Raw genomic sequence first — 24,140 nt, 5'->3', positions numbered from 1 at the left:
GCATCTCGGTGGAATGAGTCTCTGGCTGAATGTACTCCTGTGCCCAACCAGTACATTATGTAGTGGATGGGAGACATTGTCCAAGATGGCATGCAACTTGGACAGCATCCTCTTTTCAGACACCACCGTCAGAGAGTCCAGTTCCATCCTCACAACATCACTGGCCTTACGAATAAGTTTGTTGATTCTGTTGGTGTCTGCTACCCTCAGCCTGCTGCCCCAGCACACAACAGCAAACATGATCGCACTGGCCACCACAGACTCGTAGAACATCCTCAGCATCGTCCGGCAGATGTTAAAGGACCTCAGTCTCCTCAGAAAATAGAGACGGCTCTGACCCTTCTTGTAGATCAAGGTCCTTCCATTTGTCTGTGTTCAGTCCACATCCCTCCAAGCCTTTCCTATTCCTGAACTTGCCCATTGTGCACTAATCCCACTTCAATTTCCTCCCATTCTCATTAATCTCCTCCAAATTCTACCTCTCACTTAAACGTCAGGGGTTAATTAACCCACCAACCGGTACACCTTTGGCATGTGAGGAAACCAGGGCACTCAGAGGAAGCCCGCACTGTCACAGGAAGAACGTGCGAACTCCACACTTTCTAACCACACCCACACCCACAGTGCCCCACTGTACACCTGTGCATTCACATGCATTGATTTTTCCTACCAAGGGGGCAGCTACAGCCGAATCCATCATGGACAAAACCCTCCCCGCCACTGACACATTTACAAGCAATGCAGATACAGGAAAGCACCCCCAATCACCAAGGCCCCTCCACCTTCCAGGCTGGGCTCTCTTCTCACTACTACTATCGGGAAGGAGTTACAGGAGCCTTGGGTCCCACACCACCAGGTTTAAGAACAATTATAACCCTACAACCATCAGGCTCCTGAACCAGTGTGGATAACTTCACTCACATCAACACTGAACTGATTCCACAACCTACAGACTCACTTTCACGAACGCTACAACTCATGTTCTCTGACTGATTGGTTGATCTATTTATTTATTTATTTGTTTCTTTGTTCATTCATTCATTCATTCATGCTCTGTATCTAACCCACATAGTATCTGGCCTGGGGTTATGTATCAGAGCCAGTGTGGAAGATGATTTCAGAGTTGAGGTGAATTAAGTTATTCACATGGTTAACCACAAAGCTTCTGAACCAGCAAAGATTACTTCACTCATGTCAACTTTGAACTGATGTCACATCGATAGACTTACTTTCAATAACTCCATAACTCATGTTATCAATATTATTTATTTATCTTGCATGTTTTGCCTTCTTTTGCATATTAGTTGTTTGTCAGACTTTGTTTATGTACACTTTTCATAAACCCTATCATATCTCTTTATTTCCCTGTAAATGCTGGCAAGAAAATGAATCTCAAGGTGGTATATGCTGACATACTTTTTGACTTTTGACCACACAACGGAAGGAATTCACGGGGTGGGAAGTGCTTTGTGGTGTCCTGAAGTGTGTGTGCAGTGGGATTCAGCCCTGATTTTCTTTCAGAAGCTTGGCAAGAGTCAAGACCTTTAGGAGGGAAATGAAGCGAACTGCAAGGTGAAAAATTCACACTGATGCACGAGGAGCAAGTGCCAGTAGAACAAAATACTGCATTCAGCGAGAGCTCGGCAAACTTGGCTTTGTCAGCCCTGCACAATTAGACTGAAGTTAGCATGCCATCACTTAATCAATGCTCCCCCCTCACTGAGGGCTGACTCACTGTGTGACTCAGCAAGATTAATGCAGCACTTCATTGTGTTGTAGCATGTACTTAATGTAAGGTTGCCAAACTAACTGGATTCTTCTGGAGTCTGAAAAATAATCACCTATATAATTTTTGTTTTATGTTTAATATAAAACAAAATAGCTGGAGCGTAGGGAAATAAGTCTGTATAACATAGAGGTTAAAGGATGAAAGCTCCATGAATTTACAAACTGCAGTTGTAGTTCAAGTAATGGATGCAAATTGTCCCTGGTCAGAGTCTGTAATTTGCTAGTCATTGTCTGGTTTCTGCCAGGTACAGGGCAGCGGTCCCCCGTAGCTGGCGGTGTTCGTATTGCACCACTCTCTGGTGTGGAGCCACTGCGACGGACTGGAAAAGGCTGCAGGGCGTGGCACGCTCAGCCAGCCCCATCATGGGCACCAGCCGCACGACCCACCCCAGCATCAACAACACCTACGAAAGGCGATGCCTCAAGATGGCAGCAGCCTTCATTGGGGACCCCCAGCATCCAGGACATGCCTTCTTCTCATTGCTGCCATCAGGGAGGGGGTACAGGAGGCACGCACCCATCGTTTCAGGAACAGCTTTTCCCTTCGTCATCAGAGTTCTGAATGGACAATGAACCCAACCCATGAACACGACCTTACTACTTCTCTTCTTTTTGCACTATTATTTATATATATATATATTTCTTATAGTAAATTATAGTATTTTTCATGTATTGCACTGCAAAACAACAGATTTCGCAGCATATATCAGTGATATTAAACCTGATTGGGATGTTGCCTGGAGCTGAGGACTCCAGTCTAATCACAGTTTTGACTGAACCAGCCATCCCGTGCCCAAGGCAGCAACTCCGGCTGTTCAAGTGGCGGGAGACAAACGCGAGGCCTGCACACTTCCATCACTTTCACAGGTTCGTGATCCTGAGCAACACAGCATCACGGTCTGGTCTGGTACAGCAATTCATACGTGCGTGAACTAGGCAGGCTGAAGAGAGTAATGGACCTATCCCAATACATCCCGGGCACGTCGTGCCCCACCATCAGTAGCATGTACAGAAAGCACTGCCTCAGGAAGGCAACATCTATCAAAGATGCTCACCATTCAGGCCACACTATCTTTCTGCAGCCACAGTACCATCAGGTAGGAGGTACAGAGTCTTGAAGTGCCACACCTCTAGGTTCAAGAAAAGCTCCTTCCCATCAACCATTTGGTTCTCGAACCAACTTGCACAACCCTAACGACTGCAGTATATAGTGACATGCATGTGCATATAATGGACTTCTTTTTGTTCTAATTGTGTTCTTCTTGTTAAAACTGTACATTCATGTTTAATTTGTGTTTTTCTTCTGAATGCTGTTCGTCTGATGCGGTGTGCCTGTGACTCTGGTGCAGGTTATTCATCGTGCCTGTACATACATGCACTCGATAATGAATTTGATATTGACTTTGAGAGCCTGGTGTATCTGAGAGGGCTGGAGGAATCAACACCTCTGATGGGACCATTCTTGGTGGTTTTATCTCATGATCTTCAAACACTCTGCCTCTCGCCATTAGTCCCCCACTAACCCCAGGTCCTTGTGGTACTCTACTCCTCCCACACCACCACTATCCTTCCACTGGGCAACTGACATGCCTGTCATAACGATACTGTTCCATTCATATGCTCATTCAGCAACGAAACTGGCCCTTCAGCCCAAACAGCCCAAGCCAACCAAGAATGCTATGTAATCTAGTCTCACCTGCCTGGATTTGGCCCATATCCTTCTAAAACTTTCCTTTCCGTGTATCCTGTTAAATATTATCAAAGTACCTACCTCAACACTGCCTCTACCAGCTCGTAAAATATACTGACTTCTCTCTGATGAAAAAGGTGCCCCACACATTCCTATTATATCTCTTCCCTCTCACCTTAAATCTGTGTCCTCTGGCTCTTGGGTTTCCAACCTTTGGAAAAAGGCTGCACATTGATCCTCATGATTTTATACACCTCTACAGGATCACCGCTCGTAATCCCACTTACTTACACACTTAAGCCCCATCACTCCTACTGGGGCATAGGTTGCTGACAGCGCCCTCTATCCTGGGGCAGTTTTTCACGTTGTCTCCAGGTGTAGCCCATCTTCTTGGTGTTCCTTCCTCTCCCAGGGACGAGGCCCTAGGAGCTTCTGTTGGTGTTTATGTAGCGCTGGGTTTTTACGGGATGGGGTTGCTAGCACCACGCCCAACCCTCCTCCTTTTGCAGCCCGGCATGGGACCATCCATGGTGGAGTTCATTCTTCTACACCCCATTGAAAAGAAGCCCCAGCTTGCTCAGACACCCACCATTAGTCTGTTTTCTTCCCATGTCCAATCAACAGACCTTACACTCCTCAGAGCTTGATTTCTGGTTGGTCATGCTTTTCCACGGGCAATACTTTCAGTGCTAATTTACTGAGAAATTCAAAGATTGCCTTTTTAAACAAAATTGTTGATGTCACCATTCTGGTCCAAATACACATCTCCCTTCCTGTGAAGAAGCTCTAATTGACTTTTATTTATGAGAGGTTTAAAAGAGACACTAAGACCTGATGCTCCTTTTAAATCTCTCTCCTCTGGTATTAAATCTAAACAATCTTGTTTTCAGCATCCCTTTTCTTGGGAGAAGACCATGTACCTTCACCCTGTCTACGGCCCCCAAGATCTTGTATATACCTACCAGCTCAACCTTCAATTGCCTACGTTCCAGGGGATAAAGTTTTACTCTCTCCAACCTCCCTTTGCAACTCAGACCCCAAATTCAGGCAACATTCTGGTTAAAACAGTATTTCATTTTCTGTGCTACCTGTTGACTTGATGTTGAAATCAAGGTACAAGTATACACTCAATGGCCACTTTATTAGGTACACCTATACGTTGATGCAAATATCTAATCAACCAATCATCTGGCAGTAACTCAATGCATAAAAAGCATGCAGACATGGTCAAGAGCTTCAGACCAAACACCAGAATGGGGGGGGGGAATGATCTAAGTGACTTTGACTGTGATTTTTGGTGCCAGATGGGGTGGTTTGAGTACCTTAGAAACTGCTGATCTGAGATTTTCACAAACCGTCTCTAGAGTTTATAGAGAATGGTACGAAAACAAAAGTGGCATTTCTGTGGATGAAAAGGCCTTCTTAAAGAGAAAGGTAGGAGGAGAATGGCCAAACCGGTTCAGGTTGACAGGAAAGCAACAATAATTCAAATAACCACACATTACAACAGTGCTGTGCGGAACATCTTGGAACACACAATAAATTGACTATTGAAGTGAATGGCCTACCATGAACATACATTCGGTAGCCAGTCTTTTTTTTTTAGGTATAGAGGTATTTTTTTCTCATTTATTTGAACAGATCATAAACTGGGTTTATAGGTTCCTGATCAGCAATTGTGTCAAAGGTTACGGTGAGAAGAGAGAAGAATGGGGTGGAGAGGGAAAATAAGTCAGCCATGATCGAATGGTATAGTAGAAATCGAGAGGATGTTTCCAATAGTGGGAGAGTCCATGTTCATGGGCATGGCCTTAGAACAGAGATGGCAATGAATTTCTTTAGCCAGAGGGTAGTGAACCCATGGAATTCATTGCTACAGGCGGCTGTGGAGGCCAAGTCATTGGGTATATTTGAAGCAAAGGGCATCAAAGGTTACAAAGAGAAGACAGGAGAATGGTTTTGAGAGGGATAATATACAGTATATGCCGAAGTTCCAAGTTCAAAATAAATTTATTATCAAAGTACATATGTATATAACATAGAACACAGAACAGTACAGCACAGAAACAGGCCATTCAGCCCACAATGCTGTGCCAAACCAGCTAAAAAGCAAATCAAAAACACCCAAGCTTAACCCCTCCTACCTACACCTTCCACATCCCTCCATCTTCCTCACATCCATGTCCCCATCCAAACGTCTCTTAAAAGCCTCTAATGTATTTGCCTCCACCACCATACCAGGCATCCACCACTTACCCCTCTCACCCCCTTTGAATCTCCCTCCTCTCACATTCAATGGTATTAGACATGTTAACACTGGGAAACAGATATTCCCTGTCTACTCTATCTGTGCCTCTTATAATCTTATAAACCTCTATCAGATCTCCCCTCAGCCTCTGACACTCCAGATAAAACAACCCAAGTTTATGCAGCCTCTCCTGATAGCACATGCCCTCTAAACCAGGCAGCGTCCTGGTAAACTTCTCCTGCACCCTCTCCAAAGCCTCAACATCCTTCCTGTAGTGGGGTGACCAGAACTGTATGCAGTACTCCAGATGTGGCCTAACCAGAGATTTATAGTCACCATATACTGCCTTGAGATTCATTTTCTTGCAGGCATTTAAACTTGTGGCCTAATACTGCTGCCGTGTCTTCTGGTGGCAGCAGATCTTTTATGTCCACTTAAGAGTGAGGCAGGACCTCAGTCACTCATACCAGACCGCAGTGTGTGTTTAAGTCCAGCGTGGGACTTCACCTCACAATTTAGACACATTGAAGGTGATGTAGGACTACAGGCAGGAAGAGCTTCATTGCACCCATGAACACATACGTATACTAGTGCTTCCACAATCCACCTGACTTTGAATTACACACACAGACACACAGATGCAAACATGCATTAACCATGTACAGACACACGTGTGCACACGCATACAGGCGCGTGCATATACACACACTCACACAAGGTTAAGCAGAGGCAGGCATGATCAGAGGACAACGAGAATGAGTCACGTAGACAATCTATGTTTCACCAGGGAGCCTCTGGTCTGTTGTTCCTCTTTCTCTCTCTCTCTCTCTCTCCCCCCCCCCCCATGTGTCACAAACCCTGACACTGTCAGGACCAGCCAGACTGACTGTCAGCCTCATACCACTAAATACAACCACCTTCTGCTTCTCCCACCACTGTTCCACAGTAACCATAACCGAGACTGTGCACTGAATGGTTAACCTAACCCCAATCAATCTATCAGATTCAGGGCTGCTGCTATTTTTGGATACAGCACAAATAATTTAGAAGATTAAAAAAAAAATCAGCTGCTTTGGCAGACCAGACAGGAGAGACAGTCAGCAGCACTAAAGCAGGCAAACACCCCCGAGGATCAAAAGTCCAATGACTTTTTGGGTCAATACCAATCCCTGGGTGCAGAGAATTACTAGAATGCTGACTGGATTAGAGCGGATAGGCCGAACGAGTTAGGGTCTTCTCTTTGGAGTGAAGGTGGATGAGAGATGACTTGAGAGAGGATGGGGCACAGATAGAGTGGACAGCCAAAGGGTGAGATGGCTAATATGCAGGGAATAAAATTAGAGTGACCAGAGGACAGTATGGGGGGAGGCAGGGGTGGCAGAGGACAGGTTGGGGGTGGGGGATGTCAGAGGACAGTATGGGGGTGGGGAATGTCAGAGGACAGTGTGAGGGGTGGGGCATGTCAGAGGACAGTGTGAGGGGTGGGGGATGTCAGAGGACAGTATGAGGGGGTGGGGAATGTCAGAGGACAGTATGAGGGGTGGTGAATGTCAGTGGACAGTATGGGGGGGTGGGGAATGTCGGAGGACAGTATGGGGGGTGGGGGACGTCAGAGGACAGTATGAGGGGGTGGGGGACGTCAGAGGACAGTATGAGGGGTGGGAGGGGTGGTGAATGTCAGAGGACAGTATGGGGGGGTGGGGAATGTCAGAGGACAGTATGAGGGGTGGTGAATGTCAGTGGACAGTATGGGGGGGTGGGGAATGTCGGAGGACAGTATGAGGGGTGGTGAATGTCAGTGGACAGTATGGGGGGGTGGGGAATGTCGGAGGACAGTATGGGGGGTGGGGGACGTCAGAGGACAGTATGAGGGGGTGGGGAATGTCAGGACAGTATGAGGGGTGGGAGGGGTGGTGAACGTCAGAGGACAGTATGAGGGGGTGGGGGACATCAGAGGACAGTATGAGGGGTGGGGGACGTCAGAGGACAGTATGGGGGATGGTGAATGTCAGTGGACAGTATGGGGGGGTGGGGAATGTCGGAGGACAGTATGGGGGGTGGGGGACGTCAGAGGACAGTATGAGGGGGTGGGGAATGTCAGGACAGTATGAGGGGTGGGAGGGGTGGTGAACGTCAGAGGACAGTATGAGGGGGTGGGGGACATCAGAGGACAGTATGAGGGGTGGGGGACGTCAGAGGACAGTATGGGGGATGGTGAATGTCAGTGGACAGTATGGGGGGGTGGGGAATGTCGGAGGACAGTATGGGGGGTGGGGGACGTCACAGGACAGTATGAGGGGGTGGGGAATGTCAGAGGACAATATGAGGGGTGGGGGGGTGGTGAATGTCGGAGGACAGTATGGGGGGTGGGGGACGTCAAAGGACAGTATGAGGGATGGGAGGGTTGGTGAACGTCAGAGGACAGTATGAGGGGGTGGGGAATGTCAGAGGACAGTATGGGGGGGTGGGGAATGTCAGAGGACAGTATGAGGGGGTGGGGGATGTCAGAGGACAGTATGGGGGGGTGGGGAATGTCGGAGGACAGAATGAGGGGGTGCGGGACGTCAGAGGACACACAAAATGCTGAAGGAACTCAGCAGGCCAGGCAGCATCTGGGAAAAGAGAACAGTCGACGCTTTGGGAAGGGTTTTGGATACGAGAACTGCTGTGCCTGCGACTGACACGGGCTGTGCGCACTGCTCAGCAAATCGGGAAACCAGTCTCCCCTCTATGGACTCCAACGCAGACAGCATAATCTAAGACCCCACCACTCTGGAAATTCTCACTTCTCCCATCTGCCATCGGGCAGAGGACACATAATCCTGAAAGCACATCCCACCAGGCACAAGGGCAGCTTCTATCTCCCGTGATCAGACTCTTGAACAGATCTCTTGTACAATAAGATGGACTCCTGTCCTCACAATTAACAACACTTCGTCATGATCTTGCATTTTATCTTTCCTGCGTTGCACTTTTACATTAGCTTTTACGCTTAATAAAGACATTCCGCATTGCTAATTGTTTTACCTTACTCTAGTTTAAATGCACTGTCTAATGAATAGTCTGCAAGACAAGCTTTTCAAGTAAAGGTAATAACCCAATTCCAAACCAGTAATTGGTTCAAATGAGGTTCACAAAAATGATTCCAGGCATGAATGGGTTATCATATGAGGAGCGTTTGATGGCTCTGGGCCTGTACTCGCTGGAATTTACAAGAATGAAGGGGGATCTCATTGAAACCTTTTGAATATTGAAAGGCCAGACAGAGTGGATATCCTATGAAATGTTATAAACCATGTGGGATGGGAATAAATATTGAGACTACCATCAGTGCGACCATCCAAAGGGTTTTCTTTTACCTATTGGCTTTGCAGCAACGAGAGACAGTTAGCATCACGTCTATTCATAGCCTTCCAGCATGACTCAGCTGAGACCAACCTCCCTCCATGTTCTGCAGCTGGAACGCTGCCCGTTGCTCTGATACGAACTCACAGCCTTATCTTCGCCTCTCTCAGTAAGTGATTCTCCTTGGAACTTAAATCTCCCACACTCGGCTGTGCATTCAACCCAGCTGGCTTTCATTTCGAGAGGACTCGAACTTAAAAGCAAGGATATAATGCTGAGGCTTTAGAAGACGTTGCTCAGACTGCATTGGAGTATTGTGAGCAGTTATGTACCCCGTATTTATAACAGGATGTGTTGGAATTGGAGACGGTCCAGAGGAGGTTCACAAAAATTATCCCAGGAGTGAAAGGGTTAATGCATGAGAAGCATTTAATGGCTCTGGGCCTGTACTTACTGGAGTTCGAAGAATAAGGGAGGGGGGCGGGGGAGGGGAATTAATTGAAACCTTCCAAATATTGAAAGGCCTAGTTAGAGAGGACGTGGAGAGGATGTTCCCGACAGTGGGATAGCCTGGGGCAGAGGGCAGAGTCCTGGACTATCCCACTATAAAGGGGTGTCCATTGAGAACAGAGAGAGGAGGAATTTCTTTAGCCAGAGGTAGGTGAATCTGTGGAACCCATTGTCACCAGCGGCTACGGAGGCCAAGTCATTGGCTGATAGGTTCTTGATTAGTAAGTGCGCCAAAGTTTACAGGATAAGGCTGGAGTCTGGTGCTGAGAGGGAAAATTAACCAGCCATGATCAAATGGCAGAATAGACTCAAGGGGCTAAAATCCTAATTCTGCTCCTATATCTTATGGTTTTGTTAATGCTGCTGGAGAACTGAACGTATGTCTTGACTGTTCTGATCCATTCATCTCCTGCAGTATGTCCTCCACCTCTTGTTGTTTCCATACAAACCACTTATCAAAGTCCCTTCTCATGTTCTTTTTATACTTCATACCCTCCAACCACCCTTCCTGTTGGGTTACGAAACGAGATGTTCCCGTCAACCCTTACTAACTTTAGTTGCTACTCTATAGAAATCTCTCCGTCTGGATGCATAAGGCTTCCTTTGGTAATAGCCCTGCACTTGATCACAACTAATGTTGAGTTGTGGACACAGCTCAGCACGTCACGGGAACCGACTTCCCTTCCGTGGACTCTGTCAAGACTTCTCACTGCCTCAGTAAAGCAGCCAGCATAATCAAAGACCCCACCAACCCTAGACATTCTCCCTTCTCCCCCTCCCATCGGGCAGGAGGTACAAGACTTGAAAGCACGTACCCCAGGTTCAAGGGCAGCTTCTATCCTGTTGTTATAAAACTCTTGAACAGACCTCTCAAGCAGTAAGATGGGCACTTGACCTCGCAATCTACCTTGTTATGATCTTGCACCTTATCATTTATTTGAAATGTACTCTTTCTGCAGTTTTTTACACTTTGTTCCGCATTCTGCTATTATTTTACCTTGTTCTACCTCAATACACTGTGTAATGATCCGATCTGTATAAACAGTATGCAAGACAAGCTTTTCACTGTATCTCAGTACATGTGACAATACTAAAGCAAGTCCAATACAAATAATTAATTGATGTTACAAACCACATAAGACCATTACACACAGGAGAAGAATTAGGCCATTCAGTCCATTGAGCCTGCTCCTATATACTAAGGAATATTCTCATTTACCCAGTGCTGCTTGGTGTTTCTAGAACAGTCCAATGAATTTTACACCAATGAATGCTCCTTTGAGTGTGGAGTAATGTAGGTTTTGAGACAGCAGGATCCCAGCACACCAAATTGATCACGACCCGATAGATGGTTAAGGAATAAGTGCTGCTGGAAAAACGGGTGATAGACTTGGCTGGGCATTACATTTTGTATACTCACTCAAGCGAGCAGATTGGCCTTTCTTTATAACTCGTCCAAAAAATCAGCGCCTCAGGTAATGCAGCACTTTGTTGGTACCGCACCAGAACTTTTTCAACCCACTTCTCTGGTTTGTTCCTTGTGCTCATTGACTCAAAGGTGAGAGAGCTGCCCTCTGATTAGCTGACCTCCACTACCAACTTCACTCAGGCAGCCAGCTGGTGAGGGAGTTGGAAAACATCTCATCAGGGCACTGGACAGGAGAACTACTTTGGGTCTATGTATCAAACGAACGCAATCTCTGCCTTGGGACTATGTGGCGGGACAGTGTGGAGAGTGCCAATGCTTTTTTTTGCTGGTAGGGGAGGGAGAGTCGTTGTTTTGCTGCTGCTTACCATTGGGAGGGGGAAGCTGGGGGGGGGGCTTTAGGGTTCAAACATTTTACTGTCATTCATTTCTTTGGGGCACTCCTCTGTTTTCATGGATGTTCGCGAAGAAAAGAATTTCAGGATGTATATTGTATATATTTCTCTGTCATTATCTGTACCTTTGAAAGCTTTGCAGGGAGCTTTGCTCTGTATCTAACCCATATAGGGTCTGATCTGGGAGTGTGTGACGGAGACAGTGTGGAGAGAGATTTCAAAGTTGAAGTGAGTGAAGTTATCCACACTGCTCAGTCATCAGGCCCTGAACTACCGTGGATAACTTCACTCACGAAAACGTTGAACTGATTCTACAACCTACAGATAATTTCAAAGGCTCTACAACGCATGTTCTCAGTATTTCTTTATCTTTCTATCAATCTATTTAGTTATTATTATTTGCACAGTTTGTCTTCTGTACAACATTATTTTTGTCAGTGCTCATTTCTGTGTGGCTTTTCAGTGATTTTATTGTATTTCTTTGCTCTACCATGAATGCTGACAAGAAAATGAATCTCCTGTTGTAAAGTAAAGTAAAGGCATCCGTTAGTCTTGCGAGACCATGGATCTGTGTTGGAAAGTCTTCACTCTCCGGAGTGCAGGCCTGGGCAAGGTTGTATGGAAGACCAGCAGTTGCCCATGCTGCAAGTCTCCCCTCTCCATGACACCGATGTTGTCCAAGGGAAGGGCATTAGGACTCATACAGCTTGGCACCAGTGTCGTCGCAGAGCAATGTTTGATTAAGTGTCTCGCTCAAGGACACAACACGTTGCCTCGGCTGGGGCTTGAACTCACGACCTTCAGGTTGCTAGTCCAATGCCTTAACCATTTGGCCACGTGCCTACACTAATCTCCGATTGTATATGGTGACATATACGTACTTCGATAATAAATCTACATTGAACTTTGCTCTGCATCTTGGCCATGTATTATCTGACCTGGGAGTGGGAAACAGGATAGTGTGGAGGGGGCTTGGCTCAGTGTCTAACCCATGCAGCCCCTGCTCTGGGAGTGTGTGACATACAGCAGGTATTGCCATAGGATATATTCCAACAGCCCCCACTGTTATCACTCTTTCACAGTGGTTGTGCTACTGACAGCTGCTGATACTCTGTGCCTGGTCCGGAATCCCATAGGAGATGTCCATTTCAGTGGCCTGTTATTGCCCAACAGGAGATAATCACGGATCCTGAAGTCAGAAGATTCAGTCCCTTCATGGATCATGATGTTGAAGGAAGTGAGGGAGCCCTGACTACACCAGTCATGATCATCCATAAAACCACACAATATAGGAACAGAATTAGGACTTTCAGCCTGCCATTCCATCATAGCTAATTTTCTTTCCCTCTCAACCCCATTCTCCTGCCTTCTCCCTGTAACCTTTGATGCCCTGACTAATCAAGAACCATTCAAGAACCTGTCAACCTCTGCGTTAAATATACCCAATGACTTAACATCCACAGTTGTCTGTGGCAATGAATTCCAGAGATACACCTCCCCCGGCTAAAGAAATTCCTCCTTAGCTCTGTTCTAACGGGACATCCTTGTATTCTGAGGCTGTGCCCTCTGGTCCTAGGCTCCCCCGCTGTAGGAAATATCCTCTCCATAATCCATGCAGTCCAGGTCTTTCAACATTCGATGGGTTTCAGTGAGATCCGGCCCTTCATTATTCTAAACTCCAGTGAGTACAGGTCCAGAGCTATCAAGCACTCCTCATATATTAGTTAACCTGTTCAATACCCTGTCTCCATAAACTTTGACACCTTGACTAATTAAGTAAATATCAGCCTTCGCTTTAAATATACCCAATCGCTTGATTTCCACAGCTATTGTTTATGAATTTCACTGATTCACTACCCTCTTGTTAAAATAATACCTCCTCTTCTCTGTTCTGACAGGACCCTCAGTCCACCTATCACCAACAGGCTCCTGTCTCACCCCTTCCACTCTTTGGACTGACTTCCTTCGCTCTCCACACTCAGTCCCAATTCAGGGTCTTGACTAAAAACATCGACATCTACCCTACCCGAGGCCACCGGCTGATCTCATGGCTGTTTCTAGGATCTCTGGCTCCTTCTCATCCACTCCCGGCACTCTGGCCTCTCTTCCAGAGGCTGCTGTCTCTCAGTGCTGGTTTTTCCTGGGGGTTGGCACCTGCCCCCACCCCAATCCCAAATTTCAGTCTCACAGACCTTGTGACCTACTCATATTGCTGGATCTGAGGTAAAACCCCCCATACCCAGCCCAAAGGGCAATTGAAATTGTGTCATAGAGCCATATAGCATGGAAACAGGCCCTTTGGCCCCATCAGTCCATGCTAACCCATCAAAGCTTGGCACGGTAGTGGAGCAGTTAGCACAATGCTTTTTAGCACCAGTGATCTGGGTTCAATTCCCACCGCTGTCTGTAAGGAGTCTGCACGTTCTCCCCATGGCCTTCCTCTGGGTGCTCCAGTTTCCTCCCACACTCCAGAGATGTATGGGTTAGGGTTAGTTGTGGGCGTGCTGTGTTGGTGTTGGAAGTGTGGGCTTGTGGGCTGCCCCCATCACATCCCTGGACTGTGTTGGCCATTGATGAAAATGGCACATTTCACTGTATATTTTGATGTACAGTGCATATGTTATGTTGATTATTTAGTGGTGCGTTTGTTATGTTATGATTGCACTGCTCCTGGGAAACGCTGTCTCATTCTGCCCTGCAGAGCTGATGTACGGTTAGAATGACAATGAAGTTTTTTGAATTCGAATTGAATTTGAAGTGAATATGACAACTATCTTCACCCATATCCGTCTGAACCTTTCCTGTCCATATACATGGCTAAATACAAATATATTTTAAATGTTAATCAGCCACTTCTTCCGCAGCTCATTCCATATACTGATATCCCTCTGGTGAAAAAGATTCCTGTTAAATATCTTCCCTCTTAACCCTGTCCCCTCTCCTTCATGATTCCCTACCCCTGGAAAAAAAAGAGGGTGCTCATTCATCCGATCTCTGCTCTCATGATTTTATACACCTCTTTAAGGTCATTCCCTAACTTCCAGTGAGAAGTTTCAATGGGCAAGAAGTATCTGTAGTTGAACCTGGTTTTCACACATACATGCATATTGTACACTCTGACCGTTAATGTCACTAAAAAGAAATAAAAATTACGTCTCCCACAATTTTGTCTGTAGCATATCCTGCGAGCACTGAGTGACAGATGTTCTCTGAAACTGCTCCATTATCTCAGACCACATTTCACGGTGGACCAAAGACCCTCTGGAGATTTCTTCAGCTGACCCTTGAGGAAAATCTGCATCCAAAAGGCTCTTTAATTTGTTTTTTTTTGGGGGGGGTCAGAGGTTAGCTATGTGCAGCGTGACCGAATGACTGATGGCGCAAGATAAAAGTCTCATTAACAAGTGGACAGGTCAAAGGGCAAAGGCACAATACGTAACCCCTGCAGGAGCGTGGCTTACTGTGTACAAAGTCAAGCTCAATCTCCACCTCTGCTTTAAGATTAGCTTTATTTGACACATGTACATTGAAACATACAGTGAGATGTGTTATGTCAATGACCAACGCAGTGCGAGGAGGTAGATGGCAAGTGTCGCCATGCTTTTGGCACTGACATAGCATGCATGCAACTTATTAAACCTAACCGGCAGGGTCTTCCGAACATGGGAGGAAATCGGTGCGCCCAGGAGAAACCCATGCAGTCTCAGGGAGGTCTGTACAGGCAGTAATTGGAACTGAACCAGGTTTGCTGGCACTGTGAAGTGCCATGTTAAACATGACACTACCGTGATGGGGGAAAGTTCTGCATGCCTGTGAGTCCAATGGACTCAGTATCTGTGTGTATGAGTGGGTGGGTGGGTGGGTGGGTAGGTGGGATGGAGGAAAGAGTTGCTGCTTGTGTGGTTCTACTGAACATTATGGGCATGGTATGTTGGTGGTGCAATGTGTGGTGACCCTTGGCACAGGTTGTTAATGCAAACACACCTCACAGTATGTTTATCACATGAACATCGAAACAAAGAAATCTGAAGTGACCTGAAGGTCACATGGAGGGTGACACATATATGGAATGAGCTGCCAGAGGAGGTGTTTGAGGCAGATACAATAACAATATTCGAAAGACTTTTGGATAAGAACATGGATAGGAGGGGTGTAGAGGAATGCAGGCTAAATGCGGGCAAATGAGACTAGGTGACACCATGGTCGGCATGGATGAGTTGGGCCAAAGGGCCTTTTCCCATGTTATACCACTCTATGACTTTAAGATCAAGGTAGAGAGCCTGGCTGCTACACAGATCTGTTGAATCCAACCAGCAGGCACCCATGGGGGCTTCAGCACCCAGTGACACAGCTGGTACAGCCACTGCCTCACCAGCAGGTTCTCCCAGGGTGCGCGTCCCCTGCTGCGCTGATTTTTTGCCACATCCCAATGTTCCTTCACGCAGGACTGTAGGCTATGTGATGCTTTGAACTGCCCTGAGCTTGTTGGTGAGTGAATGGTAGGGGGAGTGGTTGGGAACTGTGCAAACAATAAATTAGAGGGAAAAGGGACTGATCAGTGAGCCAGCATGGACTCGATGGGCCAAATGGCCACCTTCCATTTTGTGAGGACATTTGGGTTTCCCTGTTCTGAATCCAGGAGTGCCAAGGAACTGAGCCACCAAAGATCAGGACACCCACTGTTTGGAGACCTCACTCCCCCCGGGGTGTGAAGGGTGTGTGGTTCCTACACAGCAGCTGTTCCACGTGCTGAATCAGTGCTACTTTCAGAAACTCGCCAACCCCAGTGTGCTCTCTCTGTGGCCAGCTAATTGTTTTGTTGATTCCATGAGCGAGAAAGTCACCACAAGTCTTCAAAATTGTCAAGATTCAAGATGGTATAATGTCATTTCCTGTACACAAGTGTAAAGGAGAGTAGAATAATTATTACTCCGGATCCGATACAGCACAAAAAACCCACAAAGGATAAAGTGAAAAAAAATACAATAATAAAAATAAAAACACAATAAATACAAATACATAAAATAGCTTATGTACGTAAATTGATTGTATGTCAACTGTACTGACGGGAAATAGTAAAGTAGTGGTGGAGGTGTTGATCAGCCTTACTGCTTGGGGAAAGTAACTGTGTTTGAGTCTGGTGGTCTTGATGTGGGTGCTAAGTAGCTTCCTCCCCGATGGGAGTGGGGTAAACAGTCCCTGAGCAGGGTGAGTGAGATCCTTCATGAAGTTCCTGGCCCTTTCCCGGCACCTTTTTGCCACCCTTGATGGCAGGTAGGATGGCGCTGGTGATGCGCTGGGCAGTTTTGATGGCCATTGGAATAGCTGTTGTGGGAAAGGTAGTCTGGTCGTGCCCTTTCTCCATTTCAATATCGATCAGTGATCAGAGGTTTGATCATTGTCAGGACCCATCACTCACGTATCTTATGGAGAATGATATTGTCCCACCAGTGGTAGGAGGGGTTGTCATGTCCTGGGCAGTGCCTCTGTGCTAACTGCAGGCTGGTGGGAGGCCCACATCCCACTCCAGAAATCTGAACATACCACAGTACGATGTTATGCTAACCTTTTCTCCCACTCCACGATCAATTCCCTCCCACATAGCCCTCCATTTTTCATCCATCCATGTGCACTACAGGGCTATTCAAACAAAAACATCATGCTGTGTTAAAAATTCCTTCCCCTGGGCAGTTAATCTGATCAAACATTCTAGTTAGACCTTCCACCCCCCCCCATTACCTCAGTCACTACACTGTAAACACTTTAAACTGCTTTTTATAATGTTGTTTACATTGTTTTAGATTAGATTAGATTCAACTCTATTGTCATTGTGCTGAGTACAGATACAAAGCCAATGAAATGCAGTTAGCAGCTGACCAGAAATGCAAAGAATAGTGTTATTTACAAAATAACTGCGAATAAAAAGTAAGTGCTACAGCACACAAATATAAAAGTACTGAGACAGTACAATATGGGAGCCATACTGCTTAGCGCAGTGATGTGAGGTTCAGCGGGGTCACAGCCTCAGGGAAGAAACTCTTCCTGTGCCATACATACTGGTATTTATGTATTTATGCACATTTTATTCCATATCTGGACTTCAGCCTCTGACTTATTTTAGTATAATTCTTTATACTTGTTGAATCTTCATTTAATAGCATTTGCACCAACACAGCGAATTCCTAATACATGCAAATGAATATGGTAAATAAATTTGATCAGTAACCCTTGTACAACAACCCATCCATCCAGATATTAGTGGAGAAGACCTTGTCTGTATTGCTTCCAAAGCTTTAACATCCTTCCCTGAACAAGGAGACCAATAATGTTTGCATGTTCCTACACTAAGTACAAAGTTGTGGTGTACCATATGCACAATATTACGGAATAATTCAGTCCAAAGTGAGTTACCATGAGGGGATGAGGAAGTAAAGAGGGACTCCAAGAAATGGAAGTGGAACGGCCTATCATAAAACAAATGACAAAAGTCTCATTCAAAATTGCTGCAAAATACCAGGTGGAACAGTTGCGAAGTTTTAACAGCTGAAAATGTGCTAGTAGTTAGGAATAAAAATTAAGGCTGGCTAGTTCTCCCTCCAGATGCTGCTCCACCTGCTGGTGAGTCTGAGAACTGAAGGCAGCTTCAACCAGCAAAACACCAGGGCCAAGGGGATTGAATAGTTTAGCACAAGCTTCTGCAGCTTCTTCTGTCATTCACTGCTAGCAGAGCTGATCTGCGACCCTCCTCTGCCCCACATCTTTTAATTCCTTTGGTTAGCAGAGATCAGGGTTGTGATGCTGAGACTTTATAAGGCACTGGTGAGGCCTCACCTTGAATATTGTGAATGGTTTTGGGTTCCTCATCTAAGAAAAGATGTGCTGGCATTGGAGAGGGTCCAGAGGAGGATCACAAGGATGATTCCAGGAATGAAAGGGTTATCATATGAGGAACGTTTGATGGCTCTGGGTCTGTACTCGCTGGAATTTAGAAGGATGAGGGGAGATCTCATTGAAACCTTTCGAATGTTGAAAGGTCTAGACAGGGTAGATGTGGAAAGGATATTTCCCATGGTGGGAGAGTCTAGGACAAGAGGGCATGGCCTCAGGATAGAGGGGTGTCCATTTTAAACGGAGTTACAGAAAATTTTCTTTAGCCAGAGGGTGGTGACCTTGTGGAATTTATTACCACAGACCAAGTCATTGGGTGTATTTAAGGCAGAGCTTGATAGGTTCTTGATTGGACACGACATCAAAGGTTACGGGAGGAAGACCGGGGAGTGGGACTGAGGAGGGGAAAAAAGGACCAACCACGATTGAATGGCAGAGCAGACTCAATGGGACAAATGGCCTAATTCTGCTCCTATGTCTTATGGTCTTATGGTCTAAAAATCTCTGATTTATAGGAAGGATATGAAAGCTTTAGATATGACACAGAGGAAGCTATCTGGATTGGACAGCATGTCTTATGAGGATAGGTTGAGAGGCTAGTGCTTTTCTTTTTGGAGTGAAGATGAAAAGTAACTTGACAGAAGTGTAGAAAATGGTAAGAGAAACAGACCGAGTGGATAGTCAGAGACTTTCTCCGAGGATGGAAATGACCAATACGAGGAAGCATAATTTTAAGGTGATTAAAAATGATACTGAGAAAATGAGTTGTAAAGAGTCCTTGAAAGTGAGAGCCTATGGATTGTGGAATCAGTTCAGAGTAGTTGTGAGTAAAGTTATCCGTGCTGGTTCAGGAGCCTGATTGGTGAGTGGTAGGAACTGTATAAAATAGAGCACATGGGTTTAGGTTTAGGGAAAGGGCAAGAGGTTTTTAGAAGAGATCTCAGGAGGCTGGAATTCAGATTCAAACACAAGAGATTCTGCAGATGCTGGAACTCCAGAGTAACACACACACAATGCTGGAGGAACTCAGCTGGCTGGGCAGCATCCATGGAGAAGAATAAACAGTTGATGTTTCAGGCTAAATTCTGATGAACAATCCTGACCTGAAACTTCGACTGTTGATTCCTTTCCACAGATGCTGCCTGGCCTGCTGAGTTCCTCCAGCATTTTGTGTGTGTTACTTTGGTATTTGAACCCACTGCCTGAGGGACCGGAGGCAGAGACCCTCACAACATTTAAGCAGTATTTGGACAAGCACAAAGATCTCCAGTACATAGAAGGTGATGGACCAAGTGCTGGAAAATGGAATCAGTAGATGTAGAGTTGATAGTTGGCATGGATATAGTAGCCAAAAGGGCCTGTTTCTGTGCTCTACATTCCCAGAGGGACGGTTCAATGTTGTGACTATCATTAAGCCCTGGATGTGTGGGCTAGAGGGTCTTAAAAGCAGCAAATCTCCAAGTATTTTTTTTATCAAGTCCCGCCTTCTGTGACTAACTCCCCATTTGTATGTCATATACAATCCTCTGTCGATTTTCCCAGATGAATATTTTTGTCAGTAGGCTGTCTACATGGGATATCTATAACCAACATCTATGTTTAAGATCAATAAAAGGAGCTGCTACAGGAAGGTGGAACTCTTGATATAGGAGTGGAGACATCAATCCTCTTTGTGTAAATTTTTAACCAACAGTGACTGCAGATCAAACAGGTGTTGGATTTAGACCATAAGACTTGGGTGGAAAATTAGGCCATTCATCGCATTGGGTCTGTTCCACCTTTCTATCCATCTCAACCCCTTAACCTTTGACACCTTTACTCATCAAGAACCTATTCACCTCTGTTTTAAATACACCCAATGACATGGGTTCCACAGCCACTGTGACGATGAATTCCACAGATTCACCACCCTCTGGCTAAAGAAATTCCTCCTCATCTCTGTCCTAAGGGGATGACCTTGTAGACTCTCCAGGTGCGTTTGGCTTTGGCACTCACTAAATCACTGATAATGCTAACTTTTGTCTTATATTAACCCATCACTGAGGAATGAAATCAATCCAAAATACACAACTCAGGCGCCTGATGATGGTCTCGGCCAAAATGCCGATTGTTTATTCCCTCCATAGCTGCTGCCTGACCTGCTGACCAGCACTGCGTTCCACAGCCACGAGCTCTGCCTCAACAAACCCCAACAGATGGTAAAATGTAGTCAGCTAAAGTAGATTTGAAATTCAGTTTCAAGTTGTCATTCCATCATATACCGCCAAACGAAAAAATGTTCCTCCAGACCAAAGTGCACAGTGCAGTACATATAACTCACACACATAACATAAAGTAATATTACCACAAATAATAAGGTGCATTTACAACGAGTTAAAAGTAAACAGTATAATGCTACTGGTGCTTCATACATGATGAGAGCTGGGTGGTGGCAGGAAGTTTAATGGTCTTACTGAATGTGTTAGGAACAGTTTCTTCCCCTCTGCCATCAGATTTGCTCCAAGTGGACCATGAACACTGCCTCACTATTTTTGTTCCCTTTTTGCTCAACTTATTTTTGTGCACAGCACATCCACTTCAAGGTTCGACGTGCTGTGCGTTCAGAGATGCTCTTCTGCATCTGCTGTAATGCATCATTATTTGTGTTACTCTCACTTTCCTGTCAGCTTGAACCAGTCTGGCCATTCTCCTCTGAACTCTCTCATCTACAAGGCAATTTCGCCCACAGAACTGCTGCAACTGGATGTCTTTTTTTTTGCTTTTTGCACCATTCACTGTAGAGACTGTTATACGTGAAAATCCCAGGAGATCAGCAGTTTCTGAGATACTCAAACCACCCCGTCTGGCACCAATACTCATTCTGTGGTCAAAGTCACCTAGATGACATTTCTTCCCCATTCTGATATTTGGTCTGAACAACAACTGATCCTCTTGACCACGTCTGCATGCTTTTGTGTATTGAGTTCCTGCCACATGATTGGCTGATTAGATACTTGCATTAACGAGCAGGTATATAGGTGTAAATTGGCCTCTGAGGGTATATTTATCTTTGTACTTTATAGTAGAATATGTATTGCTCTGTAGTGCATCTGCAACACAACAAATTTCACAACATATGTCAGTGATATTAAACCTTATACTGACTCTGATTCTGAAATAAGTTATGAGAAGTGATTGATCTGCTGCTGATCAAGGGTTAGGGATGGTGTTAGTGTGACAGAAAAAGTTTATAAAGAAGGATAGGATACAAGTAGGACTGAGCATTGGGCCTGAGGAACTAGTGAGATCATTGAAAAGGGGAAACAGAATACAAGTGTTCAATTAGTGCAGGTAGGTAGAACTACTGCCTTCTCTCTTCAGTGACCCAGGTTCACCTCTGGTCTCTGATGTAACAGGATGTGTAGAGACGTCTTAGTTCTGTATCTAACCCAGTTCTGAAAGTGTGTTGGTGCGACAGTGTAGGGTCATAGTGAGAGAGAGATACGGTATGGACAAAGACGTTTCAGCCCAACAAGTCTATGCTGACCATCAACCATTTACACCAATCCTACATCAATCCCAGATCTTTTTTTATTTCAGAGGGAGCTTTACTTGTGTCCATTCCTTGCTAAAATCCAGCAGCCAACTTGCACACAGCAAAATTCTGCAACAGGATCCCCCTGGGAACATTATTTTTACTCTCACTGACTTCGTGGACCTTAGAGGAGATCGCTGATTGAATCCTTTACACCCTCCAGGTTTTCTTGTCACAGGAGTTTGGAGTGTGAAAGGATGAGGAGGCGGAGGAGGGGGAGGGCGTGAATTGTGTTTAATTGTCAGCAGCAATTACACCTGTTTTGGCTACTAAGTGAACATATTCTTGGAGACTGCAAATAAATAGAGCTTCAGTTCCTCCTGTTGATAAGTGATGTGAGTTTCCCTTGAATCTGATTGCAAACTGATGAGTCACTGAGCAAAAACTCAGGCCTGTGGAGACTGTCAGAACAGTTTGGTTATTTGAAGATTGAGGGAGAAAAATGGATTTTAAAAAGTCAATGGTTTATTCCTCATCTACCAATGCATGAGGTGTGTCAACAGTCTAGCATCAAGGTGTTGGCTGAGCATCCATTTTGTGCTTGCTGCTTCCAAAATGGCTGACCTGGTCAATCTTCCTGGTTGCCAGGGTCACCAGGTCATGTGCCATCCCAGAAGAGATGCCATGATAGGTCAACCTTCCCAAGAGACGGCTCCTTCTCCCATCAATATTCTGACCCCACCGCTACTTCCAACATTTTATTATTAGCAAAGTAAAAAGAAAAACTTGGATGTTTACAGCAACTTTCACAGACTCAAAAATCTGCAATGCAGCTAAAAGCTGTTGAATGAAATCAGTGTTGTGACACAACCCAAAAGAACACATTGAGATCCAACATATACTGCATCAAAATGCTCACGTCCTTGAAGAGAAAATGCATTGCCTCGACACACCTCCCAACGCAGCTGATCATCATACCAAACACACTGGAGAGAACAGAGACTGCAGAAATTGGAACCTGGAGCAAAACACAACCTACTGGAGGAATTCAGAAGGTCAAGCAGCAGGAGGCAGGAGAGGAACCATGCATTGGAACTCAGTAGGAGCTTGATGCAGAGTCTAGACCTGAAACACTGGCAATTCCTCACCGCACCACCATCCCCCCACCACTGATGCTGCTACGTTCTTCCTGCAGATTGTTTTCAAGCAAACACACACACTCGAGTGCCAGTCAAAGAATACGATCATATCTCCAAAATGTTGTCAATAATCGTAGTTGGGACGGTGGTGGGGTATGAGCTCCAAGTTAAATCGAGCAGTGGGACGGGTGGTGGGATAAACACTGGTCAGGCAGCAGAGGGATCTGCCGAGGTCCTCGGCTGGTTGGGGACGACCTTGGATGCTGTGTCCTAAACATCACACGCAAACCAGGGCCGTAGGAAATGGAGAGCAAACTTTTGCTCATGCAGCAGGCTCCCTGTCTCCACGCAAAGAAAGTAGAGACCGATACATTTTGGCAACAAGAGTCGCCAGTCAGTGTTGATCTCAGTGTAGGACTGGCTTATGGATACAAGCTCGGGACTTTTCCTCAGGATTTACTCCTGAAGCCTTCCCAATGAGTGGGTATAGTTGCAAGGCGAGAGAGGTTTGAGATCAGAATTTTTATTCTCCTGGATGAGCTGCCAACCACGGCTGATGAGCCCCATCTGCCCAAAAGGGAAGGACTGTGAACTGCTACCCTCCTTCAAAATAGGGACCATGGGATCTTCTGCATTCTCCTCAGACAGAATGGGAACCTTCCTTTGATAACTCAGTGGCAGCTTCTGCAGCAGTGCATCACTGCCCCAGCATGACCCAAAGGGTTTCCGTAGCTTTTACACTTCATTCTGCATTCTGTTATTGTTTTAACTTGTTCTACCTCAATGTAATGTGTATGGTTTGATCTGTACGAACAGAAACGCAAGACAAGTTTGGTACAGGGAGTCACAGAGCACTACAGCACAGAAAGAGGCCCTGTGGCCCATCTAGACCGTGCTGGGCTGTTATTCTGCCTCGTCCCATTCACCTGCACCAGGATTAAGTCCTCCATATCCCTCCCCTCCATGTACTTAACCAAATTACTCTTAAATGTTGCAATCAAACCCACATCTACCATTTCCACTAGCAGCTGTTCCACACTCTCACTTCCCTCTGAGTGAAGATGTTGCCCCTCAGGTTCTCTTAAATTTTACACCTTTCACTCTTAACCTATAACCTCTAGATCTAGTCTCACCCATCCCAAGGGGAAAAGGCCTTCTTGCATTTACCTTATCTATATTGTACCCCTCATAATTTTG

General features: G+C 45.6%; 1 protein-coding gene and 1 long non-coding RNA gene across 3 annotated transcripts in view; one reads left to right on the top strand and one right to left on the bottom strand.

The window, feature by feature from the left end:
* LOC134358588 (microtubule-associated protein 1A-like) overlaps nt 1–24,140 on the bottom strand; it is a 181,281-nt gene that overhangs the window by 88,633 nt on the left and 68,508 nt on the right. The window lies entirely within an intron of this gene.
* Nucleotides 8,992–24,140, top strand: part of LOC134358594 (uncharacterized) — an 86,541-nt gene continuing 71,392 nt past the window's right edge. Inside the window, exon 1 of the long non-coding RNA XR_010020904.1 lies at nt 8,992–9,240. This is a non-coding gene — a long non-coding RNA (uncharacterized LOC134358594). The remainder of the gene's footprint in view (nt 9,241–24,140) is intronic.

The sequence above is a fragment of the Mobula hypostoma genome, chromosome 18, assembly GCF_963921235.1.
Source record: "Mobula hypostoma chromosome 18, sMobHyp1.1, whole genome shotgun sequence".
In the NCBI taxonomy this organism is placed as follows: Eukaryota; Metazoa; Chordata; class Chondrichthyes; order Myliobatiformes; family Myliobatidae; genus Mobula; species Mobula hypostoma.
This window is presented reverse-complemented; position numbering and strand designations above follow the sequence as displayed.